The following is a 12,696-nucleotide window of genomic DNA, read 5'->3' as shown; positions in this document are numbered from 1 at the left end:
TCCCGCTGCCCTCTGCTGTCAGAGATCACAGGGCATTACCTACTGGACACCCCTTTCTTCCTTCAACACCGTGTTTGCACTTCAAGCAAACGATTCAGGTCCATTAAAACCTCGATATCCATAAATTTGCTCTAAGCAGCTGTTTTTTCTGAACTATTCCCATTTACCTTTTATCTGACACCCAGAATGCACATTAATCCTGTCCTTAGTGATGGGTGCTGAGCCTTCAGAGTATTTATTTATTTATTTTTTTGCAGTATATGTATTATAAAGTGCTGATTTGCTGATTGTTATGCTATTTTTGACATGCTGTGATGTATTTATGGACTGGGAGAAACCATCATTGAGACTAAGACTTCATTTGTAACTGAACTACAATTATTTTGGGCACAGCATAACTTCCCATTCAAGGTTTTGGCCTGGATGTTTGAAAAACGATGAGCCCTGGAATGAAGAGGCAGAGTCGTAGCTGTCACTGTCGCCCTTCATGTCCGTGTGTGATCAATCTGACACCGTAGCTTTTCACTGTAAATTACAATATTGTGACCAACGTGTCAGTTTCTCATAACTATTTCCACACTAACTCCCTGCTCCTCTCTGTTGCTCATGAAGTACCAGAGCAGCACACATCCATTCTTTGAAAAAATGCTTAACGAGCATTCAACAGTGTAAAAGTAAAGTAAATCACATATTGTAACACTTAACCATTAGCTGTGTAGTGTTGTGTATAACAGATAAGATGTAATTCATCATTTTCATGAGAATAAAATGGCTTGTCCTTGTAGGTTTCGCAGGGTCTGATGTCCAGCAGACACTGGGTGACAGGTGGGGTACATCCTGGACAGGTGGCCAGGGCAACACAGTCACACCTGAGGACAATTTGGAGAAACCAAATATGCAAACAAAATACCAAAAAAAAAAAAAAAAACCTCCAAGGAGAAGATTCTTGGACATTCTTCCTTCAAGGCAACAATGCTTAAAGCTGCTTCAACATGCAGCCCCTTCATGGATTGTAGTCAGAAGGAGAAACTAAAAATATACATTACAGTTGCAGCGCTACAACACAGAATATCATCAAGAAGTCTCAGGCATATGTAGATTAATTACACAGTGCAAAATAAGACATTTATCCACATATGTTTTGTTACTGCTAATATACACCAAAATGGTATTCAGTAAATACATTTCAGTCTAATGAAAAGTATAGTCATACACAGTAAAGTGAATGCTTGCTTCTTTTGCGCGAGTTACCGCATCAGTGCTGTGTACCATGGCAACCATCATTGTGTGGTGATGCTGAAGAGAGCCGAAGAAGTTCAAAGAAGAAGGCAAATGCTACCATTAGTCTTCCTAAATGTTTGTCTTTCGAAAAGCTATACTATTGTTGTATTGGTCAAGTTTTATTTGGTCATTAGTTTGCCCTATATTGACTAATTTTTTAATGACATCTCAAATATATTCAACATAATCTTTAGCTAGATGCAAAGTAAATCAATTAATGTGCAGCTTTGACCCTTTTTGAAATTGAATAACTTCGAGATAATATTAAATTAAGATGTCATTGATGAACATTTTTGGTACGGATTATTTGGAAAATTGTTTTACTAATCGCAGAAAGGTCAAATTCTATGGTAAATTGAAGGTTTTCTGTAGTTTTTAGATAAGCTGCATTTAATTACATAGAAAGAATGCAAACAAAATGAACAAAAAACAACTGCATTAATCAGCTATTCAATAGTAGCTGCTAATAGTTACATAAATATTAACAGCTGTCATTTTATGTTCTCCTAATCAGACTGTTTCTCTGTACATCTTCACAAGCAACAAGTATTTCTTTGTCATTTATATTAAGTGTATATATACAATGAAGCAAGATGGATAACTCCTCACACGGAGAATTCGAATGCATATTTACCTGGTAGGTCAGATGAACAACACTTCAAAGTGTTGCTTGGTCTTGTAAATTGAGACGTATTCAACCAACTACATGACATTTGGAAAAAACAAAACAAAAAAAACCCCACAGAGGTTCCTGTCATGGGTCCAGGCATTCTGCTTGCATGTAATCAAATCAAGGCCACCTGGCTCTTTCTGAAACGTTCTGTAAAACTCCACTCCAACTTCAATATTTATTTATTTTTTTCCAGTTCATCACAAAATGATTTTAAAGGGGGAAAAGGCACCAAGATGTTCAACCTTTACCAGATTATTTAAGTTTCCTCATGGGGCTCTTTAATTCAGCCCAGAAAGCCTTAATATAATTAGTCGCATCTGTGCTACTACAGAACTGGTTTCGTCGCCAGCAGCAGACAAATAAATAGAAACACCTGCGCACCGGCGTGTATACTTTCTATTAAATCTAAATGTAAAACCGGCAGAAAAGTTTACAGGATAACATTGGAATTGTAGGCAACAATAAACACATTTCTAAAAAGTGAAAATAAACTCACGAGATGTAGCTCCCTGCGTATCATGCTTGTAATACAACCAACTCGCCAGAAGAGGGCGACATTTACCAAAAGGTGAAGTTAGAAAAACAATATTCTCAAGTTAATTCCTTAATCGTACCAGCAGGAGATGTTAACAACAAACTCCATTAGGCAAATATATTATTAATTTTACCCTGTTTGCCTTGTAGGAGTAGTTCAACAAGCTTTCTTCTCAACACGTCTGAGCATTAAATATATTTCTCTGCTTTTTCTTTCCACCTTCTTCATATCCTCCAGTTTAACACACAGCAGATGTTGCATTCAATACCACAATGCAACCTAGTCGTAATAAAATCTTCCCCCACCAGCTGCCTGTGGATTCGACAAAAATTGTGAGCAGAGCACGTTAAAGTCGTAAAGTTTTCTTCTTCTGCAGCTCGAAAAAAATTCAGAGACTTTGCCTTTAGGCACAAAGTTCAGGCAGGTGCGTTTGATGATGTGGGCAGCGTAAGCAGCTGCTGGCCTGCTAAGACTTAATTTAATTTACAGAGTGAGGCAGGACTCAGACAAGTGGCTGAATAGCTGTGCTAACAGTTAGTTTATTGTTCATTGGTCTTTGACAATCAAAAGAGGAAATAATGGAAAGCATTTTTTCAGCAAGTCAAATCTTGTTTGTTGTATTTTCTGAGCATTATGACACATTTGAGGTGGAATAGCTCTTAAACTCAAGAGGGCAATCACTTTTTTTTGGAAAATCACTATAGAATTGTTTTTAAAATTATTTTTGCTGCAAGCAACAAGTAGATGGATGGATCTTCAAGACTGAAAATAAGTGTGGAAAAAAAAAATCAAAATTTAAAAATTGTTTGAAAACTTTAAGAAACTCCATAGAACTACTGATCTATGAACCATTTGTAAAGGTTACATTAAAGTCAGGGCCCTCAGAAGTGGGAATGATATTTCCCAGTGAAAGTTTTTGAATTGAAAGCTTTGCACTCTGCAAAGGCGCCTAGTCAGCATGTTTTATTTTTGGGTTTCCTTCACTTCCTGCTTTGTTAAATTTATCTTCTTCAGGTTCCTAACATACTCTCCACCTCCCCCCATTCTTATATATACCAGCTAAACTCTGCATCTAATATTCCTCCTTCTCTGTGTGGGTTCTGCTCTGCCTGATGATCCTTTAGACCTCTGGGTCTGAAGAGAATAATCAGAGTTAGCTGTTAGGGGACTGAAGTTTAAAAAAATAAATAAAATCTTATTTTGATACCGACCAGACTGATGTCTGCAAGTCCTCCATCTGGTCAGGTCTGCAAAGCAACCCTATTGATGTCACTGATGTGCTTTCATTTGATAGCTCTTCTCTTTTTAAGAGGCCTGACAGTTCTCGTCGAAGCGGAGTGCGGGAGCTCTCGCCGTGTTTCGGGAACACGCGGAGCCGCTCGCCTCCTATCGGGAACATCTCGGGTCAGACCTGCCTTTCATAAAACAGTTAGCGTCTTGTAACCTGCTGCAAAATTAAACCGCTCCACGACGCCTGTGAGAACGACGAAAGCAAGAGCAAAACGAGCGCTCGGGTCCGGCGCTGTCGGTAGGCATCCATTATTGATGTTAATTGATGCTGGCAGTTTGGAGACAGTGCCTTGTAATGCAACACCCATCGAGAACAGGAGGATGATAAACACGCCGCTCGCGTCCAGCGTGCATGCTAAAGAGGCGGCTGGTGAGACTCGTCCTTGTGACATAAACCTTTACCGGAGAGGATGACTGCGACTCTCTTTGACGGAAATTTATGTCACTGCTGCCTATATACATACACACATGCGTTTACATCTGTCTGAACTTGGAGTGCTTTACATATTGGTTGTTCAAAGAAAAGATGGGGAGAATTCAAACACCTCTGTAGTTTCACCCCCCCACCACCACATTTTATCACATGGTAAAAGGGGGTGAATGAGATGCACAGGAGAGAGAGAGAGAGGAAAAAAAAGGTCACATGCATCTTGATGATGGCATTGCACTCAACATCGTGCCGCAATTAAATTTTAATGAGGCCTCTCCATCCTGCACCAGCCGAAGCAGTCAGATGTTGCCGTGCACGCTCCCCGCTCTTCATCCGCTTCCTCCTCTGCTCATAGCTTTCTCTACAAAGCTTTCTTTCCCCTCTGATGTGCATTTTTAAAACAAACTGCATGAAAAATGGAATCCTTCTGCCGCCGTACGGGCTCCTTGAAACATAACCCAAGCCCAGGAAGGCCCTTCGGAGAGGATGGTTGGGTTTTCTTCTGCTTTTGGATCAGAGGATCTTTAAACTGCATAATATGGAAATGTTGTACTTCCATTTTTATCTGCGTTAATTAAGCAAACAGTTCCTTTATGTTCTAATTTTGCCCTTTGTGATCTCATGCTGATCTCATTAAGCCAGAAGGAAGCTTTCTTTAATGTGCGAATAAATTGTGATTTTGTAGGTTGTAGGAACACTTTTGGCAAACATAGAGACAGATATGTTTCTCTGTGTGACCTTAAAAAAGGTGGGATTTTAGAAGTGAGTCTCTTTGCAGAGTGGCTTATATTTAATACGAAAAAATGACTCCTTTATACTGTTATAGACATTTTAAAATGATAAGATCAAAGAACAATACTTTGAGCAATTGCATGATAGTTGTTTAAAGATTCATAAAATAGTTTTACCATGAACTACTAAAACATTTTTGGAAATATTCTTTATTCTTCCTGAGCTTAAATAAGTCAGCAGGTGTAACGCTTAGAGCCTTTTCTGTAGAAAATGCAGAAATCCTTTTGACTATTTTTTTCTTTTAGCCATTTTTTTTTTTATTATTTTTGATGAGCCAGCACGACATATTTGTTGTATTGTGTTTCACTCATTCTCGTGTTTGATTTCCTGCTGTGTTCGGACAAATACGTCCAAACATCGATTCTGCTTTCCAGAAGAAAGCAATATTTGATTCAGGACCGCTTTGGTGATCGTAGGATTTCTTGGTTGACTCAGTCCTGACTCAAGGTGCCCACATCTTCTAGCTGCAAAATCAGGCCTCATCCTTGGCTCTCCATGTTCTGTTTTTTAATCAAACGTGGCGGGTTTGAATCTAGGTCAGACATTTCTACTTTGTCCAAAGGATGTTGGAATAGAGCTGCCAAGTGAGGAGATTTTCCTACATATAATTCCAGACATTTTATTGGTGTACCGTTTTAAGTTTTAACACTTAAGATGCTGACTGTGGTATGTAAGCAGATGTGAGTGAAATCTCTCCAAGCATTGTCCTGTCACCACGAAGATTCACCGGAGTATGCATTTTGGTTTTCTTTCGTGTGTGTTTTCTGATCGTTTTGGGGTTTGTTATTGCCATTTAGATCTTGCCATATTGAATTAATTTCTCTGTGTTCATTATTGTCTTTCCATTTGAGTTCATTTTTTTGTGTGCTCAGTTTCTCAGCTCTCGTGTTTTTCCATCTGTGTGTTTTGCCGTTATCTGTGTTTTTTAGTCGTCTTCTCACTCTGGATCTGATGTCATTCTCCTTTGCTTCAGTATTTAAGCTTCCTATTCTCTTTGTGCCATCGCTGTAAATTGTCTATCATCAAAAAACTTTGCACTTTGCCTTTCTGCCTCTGATCTACGTGCATTTATGTTCAACATAATACGAGCCAACGCGTGCGCAACCTGTCCACTCCTGAGACAATTACATGAAATTATATACACATTTTTGTGCATGTTTGTTGCTTCCACCAGTCAAATAGTCTTATTCTGTAAATGATGAATTTAATTTGTTTTAGAAAGCACTCTCTTTTATTCTTTCCAGGTTAGTAGGCAGCAGTAATTACTCTTCCAATTGCTTTGCTCTGCTGACATCACTCTGACGTTGTGCTAAAACACACCTGATGCGTCTTTGAATGTAATTCTCGATGTTTTATTTGCTTACTGCCAAGTTATCAGGATTGTGCTCTGATATTTGCTCTCACTTTGTCAGTAGGAGCAGGTGACGTTCACATATCGCAGTCATAGCATCAGAGCAATCGCTAAAAAGACTTACGAACACACACCTCACTCACCAAGCTTTTACTTTTCGTTCCCTCTGTTGGTCTTTCGTTTCACAAGGGAACCAATTAATCCTTTCAAACAGAAGCTTCATGCTTTTGGTCTTAAAAAAGACCAAATCTTTTAATTGGGGCCGATTTTCTGTTAGAACAAAAGGGAAGAGCTGCAAAAATACATGTAAGTTGGTTATAAGAGCTTTTAGCCACTTCTCTTTTGGGGGTGGGGGGACTTTTTAAAAAACCTGACCAAATTTAAATTTGTTCCTTTACGCCACAATAAGTGGCTTCAGCTTCATAAATCGGCTCCAAGCTGTACTCATTATTCTCTGCGTTTCTCTTCCAAATGATTTTTTTCCTGCCTAGTTTAACAAGGTTTTATCTTCGAAAATGAACGTTGATAAAACCGGTATAGCTCGAGGCCCTCACACCCCTTCGCAGTCAAGAGTCTGCTTTGCAAACAGAACATTTCTACATCAGCTGAGTAAATCAAAACCTCACCGGTTCTGAAGCGTCTCTCCTTCGTTTGCTCAGTACCTGCATGAGTTCTTCCTCCTGGCTCCCCCCCACCTCCCCACTCCAGTTGCTCAGTCTTTACAACGCGCCTGTGGGGTGAGCAGTCACAAGGCGCTCATTACCAAAACACTGCAATCTGTTTCTTCCCGGCAACAAAAAGATGAGTTTCCCACAGAGAGCCTGTGTGCCTTCTTTGTAAATTAATCTGAAAACTTTCTTTGTTAAAGTGCAGCATCATTCAGAATATGAGGAAAACAAGAAACACAACGGGTATCATAGCCTGATGTTTGTTGCTGACGTTTGCTATGTGCGATTATGGCTTTCTGCCCAGGGCGCCACAGCTCAGGAGGAAAAAAAAAGTGTCAGCAGTTGGGCAACGTTCACACGGCAGGCAAATGCGACTCAAATCCGATTTCTTTCTTGTCCATGTGCGATCTATATCCGACGTTTTCATTGCAGTCTGAAGGACCCGGTTCGAATCTGTTCACCATAAAAAAAAAAAAATCAGATTGGTGCCACTTCCATATGTGGTACTACTTAGGATACGTAGCTGATTGTTGTCAAATTGCTGCAGTCTGAACGGCCATTTCATCCAACTTTTACGTCATCGATGCGACGTGTGCAAATCTGGACGTAAACGATGGCTGAAAAGTATGCAGCCTGTGTCGGAGAAGCGCATCACATCTCAATCCCACCACTCCTGATCTCCCTACACATCCAAACGGGAAATAAACGAAGGATACAATTAACAAATAGTCCAGTTGCAGCTGTGAAGGCTGGTGCACCTGAAGTTGTTTCAGACATTATTTCACACAGGGCCACCGTGGCATTTACAAGTTGGTTTATTTATCCAAAGGAGGGAAAGGAGCAGAGATTCACATATGTTAAAAACTATTTTTCTTTAGCACATTCTCAGAATTGGTTTTGTGCAGCTACTGCCACACTTTGAATGGACGTATTATTGTTCTTTAACACGCGGACACCCACACTTGATCTCAACTGAAACATTTAGACTGACCCACTTATCTGACTCGAGAGACGTCGGTATATCTTTGTTCTTCGTGTTTTTGTTAACTTGCCTGATGTGGTTTTTTTTCTGGCATAATGAGCAGGATTGAATCAGTAGAAAGAAGGTTTCACCCTGAGCTCCATTCATTCAAAAGCTGCCACTGTCCACCTGCTATGAGCAATTACAATGTGTTTTGTGCAAGAACAATGCAACCCAGTGCAGGGCACCGAAAGCTCATGAATGAAAAATGACAACTGAAATACAAAAAAAAAAAAAAAAAAAAAATGGTACAATAATAAAACATAAGATTTGGGAAGCCATTTTTTGCGCTTCCTCATCCCCGTCTCTCCTCCATTCTAACGTTTGTGGCGAAATGCATCCAAATGTCATGAAGTATGTCTTCATTCCATCTCAAATGGGAAGGAATTAGGAGAGTGGAGGATTCACCAAAGTGTCTTTGCTCTCATCTTCATTGTCTCAGTGCGGGGACGGGACATTAATCCTGCGTTGTAAATTGCTTTTGCAATAACCGTACACGCGGTTATTGCAAGAGAAATTTAAAAATCCAGCGAGATCCTCCGAGATGGAAGGAGTTCTGCAGCATGAGCGCAGCATGTTTAATTGAGATTGGGTAAAAATGACAGCTCACAAGCAAGCATGTCTCATTTCGCTAAATGCCTATTAGCTCATCTCCCATCTCCTCGTGTCTGTCCTCACATCCTCTGCTTCCCTCTCTGGTGGCAGGAGCTGGTATACTTTAGGAAGATGTCAGAAAGAGAATTAAAAGATCTGCTGTTTTGGAAAGAAGACATTGCGCGTCACTAGTAGAAAACTGCTCTTATAATTAGAATTGAGATTAATTAACTCATTGAATGCAGGAGAGCAGCTGGTGAGAGGCAGAAATAAATGTTCCCCAACTCATTGAAATCCCCTCAAAAGAAGCTAAAAGGCACCGATTTGAGGTGGACACACTTACAGCGGCGTGAAGTCACAAGCACCTGCTGTGCACAGTGTTCCCTTGCAGAAAAACACCATCAACGTGGTGCTAAAATACAAAAATCATCGATTATAAAGATTTATAAAATCTTATAAATCTTTATAATCGATTTTATAAAGATATGGAGCAGATATTATGTTATGTTATCATGATGGGCTATGCTGGGTTTGCACTACTGTCTAGGTCCTACGTTTGAGTCCCTCTTTCTGCACAGATTTCACATGCTCTACCTGTGTTGGTTCGCCTGCCTTCCTCGGTGGTTATTTGTCCGGTTTGTCTTCATGTTGCCCAAAAAGAAAAAGTCTTTCTCATTGTGCAGGTGACTGTTTCCTTTGCCAATAGAAAAGTGAAGTGTGAAGAAGTCTAAAACTGCTAATATATGTTAGCAGCTTTTGTCTGCTAACATATGTTAGCAGCTTTTGTCTGCTAACAGCAGTGGTGGGAAAACAAACAAAAAATTTTAGTTTTGCAGATGAGACAAGTATTAGGTGACTAGTAATCCCAGTCATAACCTAAACCTACACCAGCATGTGTGTTACAGATTAAAATCAAGTGGAAAAAAAAATATTTACGTCAGTTATTTTTTGAATATTTTTTTCTCTTTTTTTTCCCCCACAAATAAGGACTTGGGATGTCTGTTCAAAGGCACTAAAAGCAAGCTTGCCTGGACTTGAGCTACTCTGCAAGACAAATTCAGCAAAGGTCTCAGTCAGTAGATGTGCAGAGCTGACCGACTTATTCCAAAATTATGGAAAAGTTTGAATCTGTCTTTTTTGGAGGCCCTACAAGGAGCTGTGTCTCCAGTCCCCCACCAGTTTAATTTCTGCTCTTTGTCTCTGTGCACTTAACTTGACTAGATCAGCCTTTAAGATCGACCTGAAGCAACAGCCTCCAGCGTCTGTCTGAGAACAAGGCACGTTCTCGTTCATTCCTGAAGCGAGACAGCAAAAAAAAAAAGAAAAAAAAAAAAGAACCGCTGCACATTTAAAAACAAGTTGTCCTCTCTGACTCTTGACTGGATCATAAAACCAGATCATGACAGGTGAAAATGTGGACGATACAGCAAATGCACCCTCTGAGAAATGCTCAGGGCTCAGATTTGTCAGAGCGCGCTTTAGCTCGGTGATGGATTGCGAGTGAAAGAGCTGAGCTTTCGTTTGGCTTTCGGGAGGAGCTGCCAGCTTCAGCACTTCTATAAGCTCTTAAAAAATGAGCTGCTTTATGGTAATCGCTGCAAAAGTGTTGGGGGGTGATAAATAACACAAGTGAAATGTTGCAAGTGTTTTGACCACGGCTGGTAATTACTCTGTACGTAGTGGCTTGTGAAACGGCCGAATCGTGTTGCTCTTAAGTGAGCTGTGGCTGCAGTAATGAGGATGACTGACGAGTTTCCGCCGTCACTTTTTACATTTGTGTCTTACGCAGACCTAATTATAGTTAGTTTTAAATTTAGATAATTATTGCTCTTTTTATCTAACCTCTGAGTGGCAAAGGACACACGCGGAACAGTCATTTTCACAGCAAGCAGTTTCATTTCTGCTGATTTAAAGGGAGAGAGCAGAGGAATCAGGAGCAAATTTGCATACAAAGAGACAAAACTGAGGATGTTCCTTTAGATGTTTTGGTTTCAAAAAGATTTTCTCCGTCTTTCTCGCTGGCTTTATTCCACTGCGTTTCAATAAAACGTTCCAGAAAAACGTTGGATTAAAATTCTATTTAAAAAATCAACTAACTTCTGCCCTCACTTAGATCTGTGCAGTCATGTTCTTGACATAGAAGAGGCGACGTTTTTAAGTTGAACAGCTTTGACTTGCATGATTTTGTTTAGCTAAGTTGTGCTGTTTCTTTGTTCGTGTTAATCAGTGATGCAGTAATCAGTCATCCAGAAGCTGGAATCAGATCATTTTCCTTTCAGGTCTCTGATTGGAGCATCAAGCTCTATTGTCCCCAGTCTTTGTATTTGATACATAATCTGTGATATTCATGTAATCTGAATAGAAGTGGCTGGGATGTTGACATCAGCCAGGAAAAGTCTGATCGGTGCATCGGTTTGTTCTTCTGGACTTCTACTGTGTTGTCGAGCTTTCTGGCCGATGTTGACCAGAGAGATGGGCAACATCGACCTGGTGAGAGCCAAGAAGACGGGAAGTCCAAAAGTCCCCTGTTTCGTATACTATTAGTTACCTGATCTTGTAAGAATTTCTTTTATCATCAATAAGTGCTCGGAGTTGATCCATTTTCCTGGGCACCGTCTGAAAGCTGGCCGCAATTTCTCATAGAATTGGAAAGCTTACCTCAAGAGAATGTCTTTCACCCCTTGTTTGAATTTAGTCCACAAAGACTCAAGACAGTTCTGGAAACCTAGAAGTGTACCAACTGAGGTGGTCAGTGGCTCCTTTGTCCTTGCAGTGCTTTTGTTTTCGGTTAAATAGGAAGTCGATTTTGGCTGCTCTATTAACTGCCTCCACACAAGACAACATAAATCCTTCTTTGACCCTGGGACGGCGCACAAAAAGGGGGGAAACAAAAGAAGCATTGCTTCTGGCCCTCTCTGTCTGGACACTAAGATCAATCAAAAGTCAGACAGACTCACCTTCATGTGGAATCCTAATCGACAGTGACTCAGGGAATTTGAGGAGCGCTTACAGTAAGTACAAAGTGCTGCAGCTTTATACTGAAGAATTGGGCGATGAGTCACATTGCTTCTCCGTGTTCTTATTTTTACTGTTGTGTGGATTTTAAAGTACAACACAGCTATTTTGCATAAAGTTATGGAATAACCGTGTTAAATATTTATATATTTTTTCATCATTTAACAGAATCTCATTTCATCCCCTCTGGATTGAGGAGCCAAGTGAACGGTCTGTAACTGAGGCTGCTTTGAGGCAAAATGTGCAGCAGGAGCTCCACATACTGGATTCATTTTGGGAAAAGAAAACTCAGCATGGGTGAGATTAGATGGCTCAAAACCTGCACAGAGAACCAAAGGTGGAAGAGATAAATAAATGCTCAATGGATTGATTTTAGACACGCTTTGATGTAACAAAGTATCAGTATCAGCAATTCACTTTTTGTCTCCTGCGATATAATTTTAATTATTTGTGTTTTGTGAAAGCGAAGCAGTAGTCCTTAAATCTCTGAGGATGACCGACAGTCAGTGACTCCAAACTCTGCAGTTTCTCTGTGCCGTTTGTTCATTTAATATTTGTGATTAAAGTCTAGCTGCAAAAACAAAACAAAACATACAGATTTTGGCTTAGACTAAAAATGACTTCAACATTCAGCCATATTCAATAGCTCAGAATAATTTTTGAAAAGCTTATTTATTCCAGTAACTCGATTCACTAAATGACGAACATTTTATAGACTAACCATGCACCGACTCTTTGTTTCTTTTATTATGATCATTTTCCGCTTGCAGGTGGTCAAAACGCAAAATTTAATATTAAAATATTACAGCAGACCAATCAAAACATCTGAAGAGAACGCATCTCCCCGATTTTATACACATCAGCATCGAACCAAACATTCACAGACAAAGCCAGTCCAGTACAATATGCGCCACTGATTTCATAAGAAACAAAGTGCCGAAAACAGGAAATAAATGGCGGTTTTGGCAGCCATGTTGGATTTTGAAGTCACTGTGGTTGAGGAATCTCCAGCTTTAAAGGTTACCCTAAATTCTGGCTGGTTGTTG

This window comes from Poecilia formosa, unplaced genomic scaffold, assembly GCF_000485575.1.
Source record: "Poecilia formosa unplaced genomic scaffold, Poecilia_formosa-5.1.2 Scaffold153, whole genome shotgun sequence".
NCBI classification, from domain to species: domain Eukaryota; kingdom Metazoa; phylum Chordata; class Actinopteri; order Cyprinodontiformes; family Poeciliidae; genus Poecilia; species Poecilia formosa.
The sequence above is the reverse complement of the archived record's forward strand: the minus strand, read 5'-3'. Positions refer to the sequence as shown.